Source organism: Hyperolius riggenbachi, chromosome 4, assembly GCF_040937935.1.
Source record: "Hyperolius riggenbachi isolate aHypRig1 chromosome 4, aHypRig1.pri, whole genome shotgun sequence".
Classification (NCBI taxonomy): Eukaryota; Metazoa; Chordata; class Amphibia; order Anura; family Hyperoliidae; genus Hyperolius; species Hyperolius riggenbachi.
In genome coordinates this window covers 23,958,227-23,975,726 of record NC_090649.1, presented here as the reverse complement: position 1 = coordinate 23,975,726, position 17,500 = coordinate 23,958,227, and the positions used below count along the sequence as shown (strand labels likewise).

Genomic DNA, 17,500 nt, shown 5'->3' with positions numbered 1-17,500 from the left:
AGACCATTTCCTAAACTCATCTGCATACTCCTCAACAGTATGCCTACCCTGACGTAAGTCTCGTAATTTACGAGTAGCTGTGTGTAACATTCTGTGGAGATGGAGCTGCGGGCAGTCAGGATGCCCCCGCAGCTGCTTCGGTTTCCCTGTCAGGCGTTTCGCCTGTCTCCCCCGGTGCCTAGCATGCCGAGGGGTTTGTCAGTGGCTCATAGAGTGGCTTTATCACGCGCGCACACAGACAGGACCTTTATGCGGGGAGGAGGCGCGTCAGCTGACCTGCCGGTCGGCTGACGTCAGAGGGGACTTTCGGCAGCTCGGATTGGCTGATGGGCGTGGCCAAGGGGGTCTCCTCCGCTTCTTAAGCCTCCTCGAATCACTTGCAAACTGTCTGCTGTTGCGAATGATTCGTGTGAGCACTCAGACCTTAGATAGTTCCGGTGTGCTTTGATCTGGGAGAAAACCAGGGATTTCACACAAGACTAGGAATTGTATATTACTACTGTTTTTTTTTGCTTGATTATCTGTGTACGACTCTGGCTCTCTTCTGACTTCTCTCACGCTATAAGATTCTGTACCTTTGCCCATCTGATCCTGTTGCTGACTCTGCCTGAAATACCTCTATCCTTCTGCCTGCCGATTTTGTCTATCCTGTCTGTTGCCGAACCAATCTGTCTGACCACTCTACTCACCAGTGAGCCCTTGTCACTGGTGAGGTTTCTTACTGATAGTACCCACCAGCTCCTCTGGTGAGGTTCTGCCAAACTAATCAGTATTACTGTTGCACCAAGCACTGTACACTTGCTATTACCTTGTTAGCTATACTTGCATTATTGGTGATTCTACAGATCACCATATAATCAGGTATAGTGTCTGATTTATTGGTGATACTGCAGATCACACAATAACTAAACTTCTGTTTGCTACGCCAATCGTTACAATGTGGCTGAAATATCAGGATCAGCAGAAATGGTTGCCATGGCATAAAAAAAAACTTTCAATCAAGGTGAGAGCTACAGAATCTGGATTTAATCCATAGGCCCAGGTTTGTTAATCACCCTGCAGTATGGTCTTAATCAGCGTAATCTGCTGGAACTCTGTTCCTGAAGATCTAGACCTGATCTCAAAGTAGGACATACATCTGTTACGGAAATTACTGAAATCAGAACGTGAACCCGTAAACTTTTCTGGTAACGGCATTTTAGGCTCCATAATTGGTGGAGTAGGAGCCAGTGGAGGAGTTTGCTGATTATTGACATTAGCGGACATATTTATTAGAGCGAGTGTGTTAGACAGCTGGGTCAACTGTGTTTGCTGAGTAGCAACTTGCTCAGTGAGGTGGTTAACAGCACCTGCGAGTGTCAAAATCTGGTCTCGCAACTCCTCCATTATATTTTTTATTGGGCCTTGATAATATCACGCTGATACGTGATGAGGTAACGTACAAGTGTATACGCAAACAGTAGTATGTAAAGCGTAGTCAGGATCAGGCCGTAGTCTTACACAAAGTCAGAGGTATCGAGGTACAGAGTAGCAAGGTAATATCGTAGTCAATAAACAGGCAGGGTCATACACATAAGTCAGATGTCAGTCGTATTGTAAGGATCAGGCAATAACGAAGTCAGGGACAGGGCGAGTCGAACACGTGTATCAGATGGCTGTGGTACAGAAGGACAAGACAAGAGCGAGGTCAAGAGGCAGGCAAGAGGACGGTACACAGATAAATATACAATAAGATGTTACTTCAAAATATTACGATTTGGTTTGCAATAAAACATTATTTGCACCTTATTCCCTGGTCTAGTGTCTGTATTGCTGCAAACTGTGGTCAAACCCTTGTTTCTCCGCTCTGGTTTGTGACACTTGACCAAGGTGGCCAGTGACTACTGCCTCTGCCAAGAATCTAGCATGTGTACAGCAGCCCCTGTACCTTAGCCAGTGATTAGCTTGGTGGATAACTCAGCCGAGCACTGGCTGAGAGCATTGTTCTCCCTACTCGCCCTGCCTGCTGCATGCAGCTCCATCGGCCCTACCCCCCATATAACAACAGAATATGTTGCTATCCTTCCATCTAGCTATGTGTTTATACAACCTTGATGCTGCAGTGTTGCCAGAGTGCAGCAAGCAGTGCTTGACGGGTGCTGCTAATGTTTTTGCTGCCCAAGCAGCACATTGAATGTGCCCCTCCCCCAAGTCAGAGGTCCCTCCTCCTAGTATAGGTAGCCAAGGTGCCCCCCCCCCCCCCCCCCCAGTATAGATGGCCACCTTCAGTATAGGTAGCCAAAGGTGTTTACCCTTATAGGGTATTGGTGTCAGGTGGGGTATATAACCTCCTACTGCCTCCCCATCACTGACAGACTTGTAGATCAGTGGCAACCCAAAGAGAGGAGAGCAGTGCACAGTAACCACACTTTAAATGCAAGAAATGAGTGATTACAGCACTTCTACATCTGCAGTGTACTCCTTGGTCTCTGCGCCACCCTCCCCTCTGTTTACATTACCACTGATCTGAGGTCTGTGAGTGACCCCAGGCAGCAACGTTCATACAAGTCACAGACATTGCGGCAAACTGGAAAATTGCCCAGGGCCCCTGAGTAAACTGTCAGCCCCCCCCCTGATATCCCCCTAAGTGTACAGTGGTGCCTGTTGCGGACATCGCACTTCTCCATCAGTACACAAGCTCCCTGTCTTTTTCCTCGCTAGCCCCATCTTCACAGTTACCCAGTGGCGTGTTGTGAGAGTTACATGTGCCGGGTCACTGAGAAGAGGTGCAGACGGAGATGAAGACCGAGCTGCTGGAGAAAAGTGTCAGATGGAATAGTGAGCCTCTTCACTAGTGTATTTTCTGCAGGGGCCCTGAGCACCACTGTACACCTGCATGGGCGTCCGCACATAGAGCCAGGGGGGTGTCGCTGCCTCCCCCTGACTGCCCCCCCCCCGGCCGCCACTCACCCCCCCTGTAGCCGCCGCTCACCCCCTCCTGGCCGTTGCGTCAGACCTCGATCAGGTGGCGACCAATAGTGCGGGCGCTAGGACCTAGCACACCGCACTAATATGCGGAAGTGACATCACTTCCGCATATAGACGGGTGCGTCCGGCGCCCGCACTTGCCTAAAGGGGTCCCTGTCCCTCGCTGCCTAAAGGGGTTCCTGTCACTCACTGCCTAAAGGGGCTCCCTGTCACTCGCTGCCTAAAGGGGTCCCTGCTACTCGCTGCCTAAAGGGGTTCTTGTCACTCACTGCCTAAAGGGGCTCCCTGTCACTCGCTGCCTAAAGGGGCTCCCTGTCACTCGCTGCCTAAAGGGGTCCCTGCTACTCGCTGCCTAAAGGGGTCCCTGTCACTCGCTGCCTAAAGGGGTCCCTGCTACTCGCTGCCTAAAGGGGTCCCTGTCACTCGCTGCCTTACCTGGGGGGTCCCCTGTCACTTCCTAACCTGGGGGGTCCCCTGTCACTACCTTACTGGCAGTCCCTGTCGCTTCCTAACCTGGGTGTTCCTGGCGCTACCTAAACTAGGGGGCAACATTTACTTCAACCAGCCAAGCACAGCCCAGCATCACCGCCAGCCAGCCTGGCCACAGCATCACGCAAGGCCTTTCAGCCCGCACAATATCCCCAATCCAGCCAAAAACAGTATTGCCAGGCACAGCAGCCAGTAGAGGAGAATTGAGAAGCCAGGTGAGAGGTGTCTACCATATTAAGGGGGCATTCTGTCTATTTATGTTACTCATGACTGCTGAATTTGTCTTGTTGGGGGCCTCATGATTGCTGAATTCGTCTTGTTGAAGGCCTCATGATTTTTTGGGGGCCTCAAGATTGCTGAATGTCTTGTTGGGGGCCTCATGATTGCTGAATTTGTCTTGTTGAAGGCCTCATGATTTTTTGGGGGCCTCAAGATTGCTGAATGTCTTGTTGGGGGCCTCATGATTTGTTGGGGGCATCATGATTGCTGAATTTGTCTTGTTGAAGGCCTCATGATTTTTTGGGGGCCTCAAGATTGCTGAATGTCTTGTTGGGGGCCTCATGATTTGTTGGGGGCATCATGATTGCTGAATTTGTCTTGTTGGGGGCCTCAAGATTGCTGAATGTGTCTTGTTGGGAGCCTGATGATTTGTTGGGGGCCTCATGATTGCTAATTTTTTCTTGTTGGGAGCCTCTGGGAAAAGCTGAATCCTCATCCTATGAGACAATAGCATTAAACCTACTTTTTAGCTTTTTAAAACGGAAAATAAAACTGGGACGTTCTAAAAAAAGAATACATTTTTCAGGAGTAGGATGCAGGGCCGGGCCGAGGCAGAGGCGAGAGAGGCTCCAGCCTCAGGGCGCAGTGTAGGAGGGGGAGCAAAACTCACTCAGCTACCATTCCCCTATTGTGTATGAAGCAGAGAGAAATAAGAAAAGGGGATACATGGCAGTGACTGCAAGCCAGATAACTAGAGATTAAGGTGTTGGGAGGATTGGGGGCCCTGGGGCTCCTTTTAGTCTAATAGCAATCAGTGTGTGCCGGCTGGGGTGGGAGGGATGGAGGGGCGCACTTTGGTGTCTCAGCCTTGGGTGCTGGAGGACCTTGTTCCGGCTCTGGTAGGATGGATGAAATTGTTTATCTTCACAGTTTATTTTCAACTTGGATTTTCCATAATGTTCATGTATGAGTTAAAACGTTTGTATGAAGTTTAAATTGCTGTTGCCACTTTACAATAGATAAAGTGACTTTTGGGTTGCAGTTTGGGCACTCGGCCTCCAAAAGGTTCGCCACCACTGTCCTAAACTAATGTCCCACATTGCTAAGTTAATGAAAATTTGTCACCACCCATGGCCACACCCACATTCTGGTCCATGGCCGCACCCATTCACTCACGTTTGTTTTACAGGTATCATTTGTTGCAATTAATAATGGTTATGCTTTTCTTGCCTAGTAAGCTGCTTTGAAAGATTGTTAAAAATGCCCACCTTCACATTTTTGACTTCTAGATAAGATTTTAAGTTTAGTAGAGGTCTGCAGTGCTGCCACAAAGAAGGGTTACAAACCAGAACCACCATTTCACCTTTTGCACCCAATGTGAAAATATGCTGAATGTGCTTTATCAGTTATCTATAAATGACCCAACAACATTCATATTTATCTTAAGACAGTGCTGAGTCATTTCCGGACTATCCTGAATAGTTTCCCTCAGTGGCTTGAAAGGATAGACCATATAACACGTTCTACCTCACACTGGGTGCTGCTCAACACCTCTATTTCTTTCTTAGCAATACTTTTATGGAAATATTTAGAAAATGACAATGAACAAAGAACAAGTTAGGTAATATAATAAATGACTATTTCACCGAAGAAAAGTAGTGATGCGTTGGCCGGGAATCGAACCCGGGTCAACTGCTTGGAAGGCAGCTATGCTCACCACTATACCACCAACGCTCTGTGTAAAGCAGAACCTAAATTTCCATACATATCCTAACAAGTTGACATTCCAATCATTTTCAGAAGTTTAAAGTGGATCCGAGGTGAACTATTACACATTGCATAATTGTGTTCCTTTCCTATTGTTTATAGGGCATTCCTCAAGCCAAATACTTTTTTGTTTTTTTTTTAATACTCTAATTCCCTATAAACTAAAAAAGCCATGCCCACAGGTTTTCAGAATGCCAAGGCAGTAGCAAGGGCTCATGGGAGCTCAGTCTGGGCAGGAGGGGGGGGAGGTGGTTACTAGCCATTGAGTTCAGAGGCAGAGGGGAGGAGGGAGGAGGAGAGGGGATTAGGCTGATGGCTCAAGATACAGATAAGCCTGCATCTGTGTAATGTTTACAAACAACATGGCCGCTGTCATTGTATCACAGGAAGAAATAATCATATTCTATTAAAACTGTTTGCAGCTAGATTTGCTGTGTAAACCATCTAAACTTTAGGTAACATATATAGACAAGTTACTTGTTATAGTTAGTTTTTCATCTCGGATCCGCTTTAATGCAGTTGAATTAGACAAGTAATGAAGACAATTAATCTGTCATCACCAACTTGTTCCTAAGTTTTACCCATTCAGGCAAAATGAAAACTATATTTTCTTCAATCAACTACTAGCTCATCATAGTGTTGGGCGAACATCTAGATGTTCGGGTTCGGGCCGAACAGGCCGAACATGGCCGCGATGTTCGGGTGTTCGACCCGAACTCCGAACATAATGGAAGTCAATGGGGACCCGAACTTTTGTGCTTTGTAAAGCCTCCTTACATGCTACATACCCCAAATTTACAGGGTATGTGCACCTTGGGAGTGGGTACAAGAGGAAAAATTTTTTTAGCAAAAAGAGGTTATAGTTTTTGAGAAAATCGATTTTAAAGTTTCAAAGGGAAAACTGTCTTTTAAATGCGGGAAATGTCTGTTTTCTTTGCACAGGTAACATGCTTTTTGTCGGCATGCAGTCATAAATGTAATACATATAAGAGGTTCCAGGAAAAAGGACCGGTAACGCTAACCCAGCAGCAGCACACGTGATGGAACAGGAGGAGGGTGGCGCAGGAGGAGAAGGCCACGCTTTGTGAGACACAACAACCCAGGCCTTGCATGAGGACAAGAAGCGTGCGGATAGCATGCTTTGTACCGCCATGCAGTCATAAATTTAATAAAGATAAGTGGTTCAATAAACAGGGACCACGCGGCAACGCTAACCCAGCAGCAGCAGACGTGATGGAACAGGAGGAGGCGCAGGAGGAGAAGGCCACGCTTTGTGAGACACAACAACCCAGGCCTTGCATGAGGACAAGAAGCGTGCGGATAGCATGCTTTGTACCGCCATGCAGTCATAAATGTAATAAAGATAAGAGGTTCCATAAACAGGGACCGGCAACGCTAACCCAGCAGCAGCAGCAGCACACGTGATGGAACAGGAGCAGGCGCAGGAGGAGAAGGCCACGCTTTGTGAGACACAACAACCCAGGCCTTGCATGAGGTACCGCCATGCAGTCATAAATGTAATAAAGATAAGTGGTTCAATAAACAGGGACCACGCGGCAACGCTAACCCAGCAGCAGCAGCAGACGTGATGGAACAGGAGGAGGCGCAGGAGGAGAAGACCACGCTTTGTGAGACACAACAACCCAGGCCTTGCATGAGGACAAGAAGCGTGCGGATAGCATGCTTTGTACCGCCATGCAGTCATAAATGTAATAAAGATAAGTGGTTCAATAAACAGGGACCACGCGGCAACGCTAACCCAGCAGCAGCAGACGTGATGGAACAGGAGGAGGCGCAGGAGGAGAAGGCCACGCTTTGTGAGACACAACAACCCAGGCCTTGCATGAGGACAAGAAGCGTGCGGATAGCATGCTTTGTACCGCCATGCAGTCATAAATTTAATAAAGATAAGAGGTTCCATAAACAGGGACCGGCAACGCTAACCCAGCAGCAGCAGCAGCAGACGTGATGGAACAGGAGCAGGCGCAGGAGGAGACACAACAACCCAGGCCTTGCATGAGGACAAAAAGCGTGCGGATATAGCAGCAATGCTTTTTGCCGCCATGCAGTCATAAATGTAATACAGATGAGAGGTTCAATAAACAGGGACCGGTAACGCTACACCATCCCAGATGTTCATTGGTCATGTTACTTGGTTGGGGTCCTGGAGTGTTGCGTAGTCGTTTCCAATCCAGGATTGATTCATTTTAATTTGAGTCAGACGGTCTGCATTTTCTGTGGAGAGGCGGATACGCCGATCTGTGACGATGCCTCCGGCAGCACTGAAACAGCGTTCCGACATAACGCTGGCTGCCGGGCAAGCCAGCACCTCTATTGCGTACATTGCCAGTTCGTGCCAGGTGTCTAGCTTCGATACCCAATAGTTGAAGGGTGCAGATGGATTGTTCGACACAGCTACGTCATCTGACATGTAGTCCTTGACCATCTTCTCCAGGCGATCGGTGTTGGAGGTGGATCTGCACGCTTCCTGTTCAGTGGGCTGCTGCTGCATGGGTGTCAGAAAATTTTCCCACTCCAAGGACACTGCCGATACCGTTCCCTTTTGGGCACTAGCTGCGGCTTGCGTTGTTTGCTGCCCTCCTGGTCGTCCTGGGTTTGCGGAAGTCAGTCTGTCGGCGTACAACTGGCTAGAGGAGGGGGAGGATGTCAATCTCCTCTCTAAAGTCTCCACAAGGGCCTGCTGGTATTCTTCCATTTTGACCTGTCTGACTCTTTCTTCAAGCAGTTTTGGAACATTGTGTTTGTACCGTGGATCCAGAAGGGTATAAACCCAGTAATTGGTGTTGTCCAGAATGTGCACAATGCGTGGGTCGCGTTCAATGCAGTCTAGCATGAATTGAGCCATGTGTGCAAGAGTCCTACCAGAATCCTCATCATCCTCTTGTGAGCGTTGTGATAGTTGTTGTGATGCATCATAGTCGTCACCTTCCTCCTGGTCTGCTTCTGCTGACCATTCGCGCTGAATTGTGGAAGTCCAACGTGCACCGCTCTGGCCCTCGTCAGTGGTGGCATGAAATTCCTGCTCCAACTCCAGCTGTTCCTCCTCCTCTTCTTCGTCATAGCTGCTGGGGCCAGCGTTCCCTGAGGCGGATGGCCTGATGTTGGTACCATCACGCTGATCGTTTTCTCCTTCAGATTCCCCCAGTTGCATCATGACAGCTGTTTCCTTGATTTTCAACATTGACCTCTTCAGTAAACACAGCAGTGGTATGGTAATGCTGACTGAAGAGTTGTCACTGCTCACAAGCAACGTGGATTGCTCAAAATTTTGGAGGACTTGGCAGAGGTCCAACATGTTGGCCCAATCGGATCCACAGAAGCTTGGCAGCTGGCCGGATGCGCCTCGGTACTGCGCCGTCATGTACTGGACCACTGCACTCTTCTGCTCACAAAAGCGTGCTAGCATGTGCAGCGTAGAATTCCAGCGCGTAGGGACATCACACAGCAAGCGATGGTGGGGGAGATTGAAGCGCTCCTGCATCTTGGCGAGTGCCCCCGAAGCAGTACTGGAATTTCTACAATGTTTGGCCACTCGACGCACCTTCAACAGAAGATCGGCCACGCCTGGGTATGTCCTCAGGAACCGCTGAACTACTAGGTTCATCACGTGCGCCAGGCAAGGGATGTGTGTCAGCTTAGCCAACCTTAAAGCGCGAATGAGATTACTCCCATTATCACACACAACCATGCCCGGTTTCAAGTCCAGCGGTGCCAGCCACAAATCCGTCTGTTCCTTTATTCCCTTCCAAATTTCCTCCCCTGTGTGCTGCTTATCCCCAAGGCAGATCAGCTTCAGCAACGCTTGCTGACGCATGCCAACAGCTGTGCTGCACTGCTTCCACGATCCTACTGCTGCTGGGTTAGCGTTTCCGGATGAGGTACAGCTTTGAGATGCGTTGGAGGAGGAGGAGTCAGAGAGGTAGGTGCTGCTGTTGTTATCCAGTGGGAGGGACGGCGGTGCAGCTGTTTGCGGCGTGGGCAACACCCGCGCCGTAGCAGGTGAGGAATCGCTGCCAGGCTCCACAAGGTTCACCCAGTGCGCGGTAAGGGAGATGTATCGACCCTGGCCGAACGCACTCGTCCAAGTGTCAGTGGTGAGGTGAACCTTGCAGGCAACGGCATTCTTCAAGCTTCGGGTTATTTTGCTGACCACGTGCTCATGCAACTCAGGCACTGCAGAGCGCGCAAAGTGGTAGCGGCTGGGAACCACGTAACGTGGGATGGCCACTGACATCATGCCCTTGAAGCTGTTTGTCTCCACCACTCGATATGGCAGCATTTCGCAGGCCAGAAGCTTGGCTATGCTGGCTGTTACTGCCACGGCCCGGGGGTCATTTGCTGGCAATTTCCTCTTGCGCTCAAACATCTCCGACACAGACAACTGAACCGTAGCGCTGCACACGGAAGGGCTGTTGGTTGTTGTGTTTGATGAACACTGGGAGACCTCAAGAGCACTACTCCGGAAAGTGACAGTGTCAGCGTCGTCTGATGTTTGTGAATGTTGTGAACCACGCAATGGCTGGGCTACTGCTGCTGCTGAGGCGGGTCTGGTGGTGAGTCTGGTGAACCCAAGGGAGGCAGTGTTGCTGGTACCCTGTCCTGCCGCGTTTGCCCACAGAGTGGGATGTTTGGATAGCATGTGGCGGCTCATGCTGGTGGTGGAGAGGTTGTTAATACTTTTCCCCCTGCTCAGGCGAGTCTTGCACACCTTGCAAATCGCCATGGTAACATCCTCAGTGCAGTCTTCAAAGAAAGCCCAGACTTTGGAGCACCTGCCTCCTTGCTGGCGATTTCTGTTTCCTCCTCTTTTGCCTCTCACTCTAACTTCCACGCTTGTGGTGCCTGAAATTGCGCGCCGCCTACCTTGTGGCACAAGGCGAACTCGTGCAGCAGTGGGTTCTTCAACAGACTCATCTGTGCTGCTGCTACGACGGCGATGTTCTCGTTCACAAATAAAATCTGGGTCTCTGTCCACATTGTCCATACCCTCCTCTTCCATCTCCTCAAACTCGTCATATGTCATTGTGGGGGGCCGCCGCCGTGGAGTAGAGCTCCCCAGAACAACCTCTGCGCAGCTCACTCCAACGTCGTCTTCCAGATCTTGTCGGCCGACCTCCTGCAATTGCAACCCCTCCTGCTCAACTTGCTCTGGGATTTGGGTTTCCGAGTCCTCCTCGGACTCGCCTTGTATTTCAGTGCGCGGTGCATTTCCCACAGTTAATGGTTGTGAATCCGGGCACAACATTTCTGGCTGTTCCTCCATTGACCTTTCATAGGTGGAAGTTTGTTGGGCTGGGAATAGCTCCTGCGAATACCCCATTGTGTCCTGAGGTAATTCATAGGACTGGTTATCTGGCAGTTGTGTGTGTGGTGTCGCTGCCGGTTGTGTCAGCTTTGTGCCCACTGGCTCCTTGTAAGTGGCTGAGGACTCGGACCTCGTGCGTGATGTGCTGGTGCTGCTTAACCCACTGCTGGACGCTTGAGAGGTCATCCAAGTAATTATCTGGTCCTGTTCTTTTGGATTTGTGAGGGTTGTTGTCCTGGACAACATGGGCGGTGTCAGGAAAATACTGGGGTGCTTATGACGTAAGGATAATATTTTTATTTGCCTGTCTGACTGCTATGTACTGTACTTCAGATGCGTATGTATGGGTCATCATCTGGCTTTGGGGGAAGCTGTACTTGTCTGTGTGACAGTGTGGAATACAATTACCCTCAGTTCCTAGGAGAGCAGGGAGCTAATTAGAAGCCCTATTGTCCCATTATACCAATCAGGACATAGTCAGGTAACTTCAAAGACCTACATTTGCATCTAAAGAGGACTTCAGTGAATAATGCTTGGGGTAATAAGACAATTGCAGAAGTGAAGTGTTGAAGTCCTTGACACTTGTAACATTTACACTTCTGTTGAGGAAGTGAAGAACTGTAGGCTAAGTCAGGAAGAGTAGCTTCACCAAAAGTTGGCATGTGTGTTAAACACTATTTCATTGTGAGGAAATTGAATTATTGGTGGAGGTGCAACCTCCTTATCTTTGATCAGCTAGGAAGTACTGTCAACAATGGGGTTGTCACCTGTAACGTGGACTAGGGAAATCTTTTCATGTATGTGGGCTATTGTACATTTTTCGCAGGTGGATGTTAGATCTCTGGAGATCCAATTATGACTGAGGATGTAATTAAATCTAGCTTCCCCCCGTCCACACAGGCTTACAGCCTCCAGGCGTATTTCATAGTATAAAACCGCAGCTAGGATAGCCACAACTTGTAGTTCTTGGAGGTAGCTCACACGGCTAGAACTAACCAGGTTCCTGACCAGAAGTGCGAACCCCCCGCAACAACACCAGATCGATACGCTGGTACGTTTATTTCCCGTTTATTTTGGTAAGCAAAATCGCTTTGTGTTATCTTTGTACATTTTATCTTGTAACTATTTTTACTTTGTTTTTTTGTAATCTTTTTGTATATATTCAGTTCTGCACTGTTCTATGTTTTTTCTGGAATATTAAATTATTATTTAATAAGTTTGACTTCTGCCGTACTAAACTAACACTCATAGCCTAGAAGAGACTGAAGTGTAACCGTGTATAAGTTCATGCCTAATTGTACGCTTGAGCAACACTACCGTAGGAAATTGTAATTGCATTGTGTGTGGGGGCGTTTGTCATACGTTGGCCTAAGCGCGCAGCTGACCCAACGTACGAACAACGCCAGTGCGAGTAGCTAACAGTATCGTTCGGAACGACTGTTAGTGGGTCTTTGCTTCACGACAGTGTAAGATTGCAACTGTGTGTGTGTGTGTGTGCGTGGCGTTCCCGTATTTGGCCTAAGCGCAAAGCTGACCCAAATACGAAAACGCGGAGTGCGCGCTGAGGACTCGACAGCAGAGTGGAAGTGTCTAGCAACGCTAGTGGTGGCAGTGAGAGGTGTTTTGAGGGGTTCCAGCCTTGTTTGTAGCTTAAATAAGGCTGTTCCCCGCTTAATCTGGTCAAACCCGCAGTCGGGAACCGTATACGCAGGCGTGCCGCGGGCCGGTTCTTGACATAATTGGCTGGCAGTGGTGGCATCGTTTAGTACATTAGTACGCAGTTTAGCTCGCTATTCTGAGTACTAAAGGCTGGAAGCTTGCTAGAAGCAACTAGCCTACAGAAGTCTACTCAGTGCCTAATCTATATACGTTTTTTTTTGGTTCAAAGATACACACTTGGTGTTTGCTTTCCCTTCCCCCCTTTTTTCTTTTTATTTTTTGCAACACGATGGCTCAGAAAGCATCCAGCTATGCAAGGCAAAACAAAGAGATACTACTCAACCTGTGTGAGCACAAAGGCATTGAGACGGTGAGCGGCCAGACTAAGGAGCAGTTAGTTCGTGCGCTCGAGGAGCATGATGCGGCAGAGCAAGCCCGTGCTTCAACGTCAGCGGATGCAGCTCACGACACGACAGAGGAGGAATCGCTCCTGCCACAGAATGCGAGTGGAGACGATGTCCTGGAAGATCCACCGAACTTGGAGATGACATCTCTGAAAGCCGACCTACAGCTACTAGGTTCGGCTGAGCCCGAACTGCGCCTAAAGCTGATTCTGGAACATCGGCAAGCAGAGAGGGAAATACGACAAGCCCAGAGGGAACAAGCTGCCCAGCGACTCCAGGCCGAAAGGGACAGACTCCGAGCAGAGGAGGGAAGAGCTGAACGGCAACACCAGCTGGAGCTGGCTAAACTTCAGCAATAGAACCGGTCTGCTGGACCCGCAGAACGCGAAGGTGAGCGAGTCCACAGAATCCCCCTGGATAAGTTCCCCGCTATGGACAAGGACTCTGACATAGACACTTTCCTACAGGGGTTTGAAAGGACTTGTCGGCAGTATGGGGTGCCCCGTGAGCAGTGGGCAAGATACCTCACACCAGGGCTGAGAGGCAAGGCCCTGGAGGCGTTTGTGAGTCTCCCCCAGGAGGAAGAAACAGACTTTGAGGCAATTAAGAAAGCCATTATTGCGCGATACCACCTCACGCCAGAGGTGTATCGCAAACGTTTCAGGACAGTGCAGCGAGGTCCTAATGACAGTTACCTGGATCACGCGTGCAACCTGCGCACTGCCTTCCAGCAGTGGGTGAAAGGACTGTCAGTCAAAACCTTGGAGGCCCTGCAGGAGCTGATGATCAAAGACCAGTTCCTACACACCTGTCCTGTTGAGGTCCGGCTGTTTGTGCTGGATCGAGAACCAAAGACAGTGGATGAGGCTGCGGAAATGGCCGATTCCTACACCGCCCATAGAGCACCTGAGTCCCGGAGGACTACTACGCCCAGCTGGAGGGGAGGACAGATTGCTAAACCTGTGTCACCCAGCACCCAGAGGAGGCAAGCACCGCTGTCTCCTGGATTCAGGCAACCAACCGCTGACACTCGGAAATGCTTTGTATGTGACAGGGTGGGTCATATCAGCATGACTTGCCCAGAGAGGAAGAGGGAGGCCCCAAAATCCAGTGAGGCCTCAAACCCCCGTGAAGTCCCAACTGCTCTGTGTGCTACCAGGAATGCCACTGGCTATGCAGAGAATCTGCAGCTTGTCACGGTTGGGGGTACAGTTGCCACTGGGCTGAGAGACACTGGAGCAGAAGTGACTCTCATACATCCCCAGCTTGTGAACCCAGAGCAGTACATACCTGGGAAAATGATTGCTGTCAGAGGAATTGGGGGTGTCACCCCAGCAATACCCACCGCCTTGGTCCACCTGGATTGGGGGGCCGGCAGCGGATTGAAAGAAGTTGGGGTAACCGACAAAATCCCCACCAACGTTTTGCTGGGTACTGACCTGGGACGGTTAGTGGCCCGGTATGAGCCTACTCCAAGCCCCGTGGAGCGTGCATCCCCAACAGGAGTTCAGGACTCTTGCAAGGTACTGTCTGATAATGCTGTGCAAATGGGGAGTGCTGGTGAGGCCCCAGGGGCTATGGACTGTGTGCTAGGAGCCAGCCCTAGTGAGTCTCCAGTGCCTAGGCCTGGAGTGGGACATGTTGATACAAAGAATGCAGAAATTGATGTCATTTACGACGCACGGACTATCCAGGCGATCGATGCAAGAACTGTTGATGCTACTTGTGAAGTGCTGAGTAGCAATGTGTGTAAAGATACAGATAATGTTGATGTTTTATGTGATGTCCCAAATGACAATATATGTAGGGCTGATAATGCTGATGTCATGTGTGTTGTGCTACGTAATGCTGTGTGTCATGTGGACACTCCGTCAGCTGCAGGAGGAACCCGCGGCGCTCGCTGGGCTGCAGCAGGTGGACTGTCCACTGAAGGGGCAGATGGCACCAGGCCAGATCCTTCCCCTTCAGATGGTTTCAAGACCAAAGGTGATGTGGTTCATGATATGTGTAAGGTGGGCACTCCCTCAGCTGCAGTGGTAACCCGCAGCGCTAGCGGGTCTACAGCAGAGGGACTGTCCACTGAAGTGACAAATGTTGCTGGGTCAGCCACATCCATTTCGGAACCTGGCCCTGAGGGCCCAGGAGCCTCTCCGTCTGCAGCCTTCCTGGAATGTGTGACAGGCAGCACTGAGCTCTCTGGGGCTGTTCGATTTGACAGCACCCTGGAAGAGCTCAGGGGGCTAGCCAGCAGGTCACCAGCTGGGAGGGGCAGGCTGAGAGGGTTCTGGGAAGTTATTCCCTCGGAGCTGTCTGAAGTGGAGGAGGCAGCCCGGCAGGGAATCGTTCCCCAAAGGGACCGAGAGATAGCTCCTGCCACTATAGAGAAAGTGCGTGTAGCGACGGTTGGAACCCTCCCCCAGCTGCAACACTGTCTCTATGGTCGCGACTTCACGGTTGTCACTGACCCTCATTCCCCTGGTTGCTTACGTCAGGTTGTCAGGGGCAATGACACATTGCAGCAACCTGACCTAGCTTTCCAGTCCTGTAGCTTGGAGCTAAGGAATTACCCCCCCAGGCCTGGCCGTCAGTGTCGGCTTTGGCAGGACGATTCGTTAGAATCATCTGCCGGCGCCATTTGGAAGAGGGGGGCGTGTCAGGAAAATACTGGGGTGCTTATGACGTAAGGATAATATTTTTATTTGCCTGTCTGACTGCTATGTACTGTACTTCAGATGCGTATGTATGGGTCATCATCTGGCTTTGGGGGAAGCTGTACTTGTCTGTGTGACAGTGTGGAATACAATTACCCTCAGTTCCTAGGAGAGCAGGGAGCTAATTAGAAGCCCTATTGTCCCATTATACCAATCAGGACATAGTCAGGTAACTTCAAAGACCTACATTTGCATCTAAAGAGGACTTCAGTGAATAATGCTTGGGGTAATAAGACAATGGCAGAAGTGAAGTGTTGAAGTCCTTGACACTTGTAACATTTACACTTCTGTTGAGGAAGTGAAGAACTGTAGGCTAAGTCAGGAAGAGTAGCTTCACCAAAAGTTGGCATGTGTGTTAAACACTATTTCATTGTGAGGAAATTGAATTATTGGTGGAGGTGCAACCTCCTTATCTTTGATCAGCTAGGAAGTACTGTTAACAATGGGGTTGTCACCTGTAACGTGGACTAGGGAAATCTTTTCATGTATGTGGGCTATTGTACATTTTTCACAGGTGGGATGTTAGATCTCTGGAGATCCAATTATGACTGAGGATGTAATTAAATCTAGCTTCCCCCCGTCCACACAGGCTTACAGCCTCCAGGCGTATTTCATAGTATAAAACCGCAGCTAGGATAGCCACAACTTGTAGTTCTTGGAGGTAGCTCACACGGCTAGAACTAACCTGGTTCCTGACCAGAAGTGCGAACCCCCCGCAACAACACCAGATCGATACGCTGGTACGTTTATTTCCCGTTTATTTTGGTAAGCAAAATCGCTTTGTGTGTTATCTTTGTACATTTTATCTTGTAACTATTTTTACTTTGTTTTTTTGTAATCTTTTTGTATATATTCAGTTCTGCACTGTTCTATGTTTTTTCTGGAATATTAAATTATTATTTAATAAGTTTGACTTCTGCCGTACTAAACTAACACTCATAGCCTAGAAGAGACTGAAGTGTAACCGTGTATAAGTTCATGCCTAATTGTACGCTTGAGCAACACTACCGTAGGAAATTGTAATTGCATTGTGTGTGGGGGCGTTTGTCATACGTTGGCCTAAGCGCGCAGCTGACCCAACGTACGAACAACGCCAGTGCGAGTAGCTAACAGTATCGTTCGGAACGACTGTTAGTGGGTCTTTGCTTCACGACAGTGTAAGATTGCAACTGTGTGTGTGTGTGGGTGCGTGGCGTTCCCGTATTTGGCCTAAGCGCAAAGCTGACCCAAATACGAAAACGCGGAGTGCGCGCTGAGGACTCGACAGCAGAGTGGAAGTGTCTAGCAACGCTAGTGGTGGCAGTGAGAGGTGTTTTGAGGGGTTCCAGCCTTGTTTGTAGCTTAAATAAGGCTGTTCCCCGCTTAATCTGGTCAAACCCGCAGTCGGGAACCGTATACGCAGGCGTGCCGCGGGCCGGTTCTTGACAGGCGGTATTGAGTGGGTTTTCTTGGGTGCTCCCCTGTGGCCTGTACGTGAACCGTCAGGGGAAACACCTCTTCCCTTGCCCCTTCCTCTTTCACCGGATTTCTTCCTCATTTCACTTATCCTTACAGTACACGCTGACTGGCAGCAGTACAGTGGCAGTACAGAAATGCTATACAGTACCACTATTCCCAGCAGCGACACAGAGCACAATGCTATACAGTGGCGGGTGAGCGGTGTACTACTGTTCCCAGGCCCAGCAGACACAGAGTGGAAGTAAACACAATGCTATATAGTCTGGCTGAGCGGTGTACACAGAGTGGCAGTACACACAATGCTATATAGTCTGGCTAAGCCGTGTACACAGAGTGTCATTAAACACAATGCTATATATAGCGTGGCTGAGCGAGGTGCACAGTGGCAGTACATACAATGCTTTATAGTCAGGCTGAGCCGTGTACACAGAGTGTCAGTAAACAATGGTATATAGTCTGGCTGAGCGGTGTACACAGAGTGGCAGTAAACACAATGCTAT

General features: G+C 49.5%; 1 non-coding gene across 1 annotated transcript; it reads right to left on the bottom strand.

Annotated features, from left to right (window-relative positions):
* Positions 1–5,337: 5,337 nt before the first annotated feature.
* Positions 5,338–5,409, bottom strand: TRNAG-UCC (transfer RNA glycine (anticodon UCC)). Its single transcript has one exon. It is a non-coding gene; the product is annotated as a tRNA-Gly (tRNA).
* Positions 5,410–17,500: the final 12,091 nt, after the last annotated feature.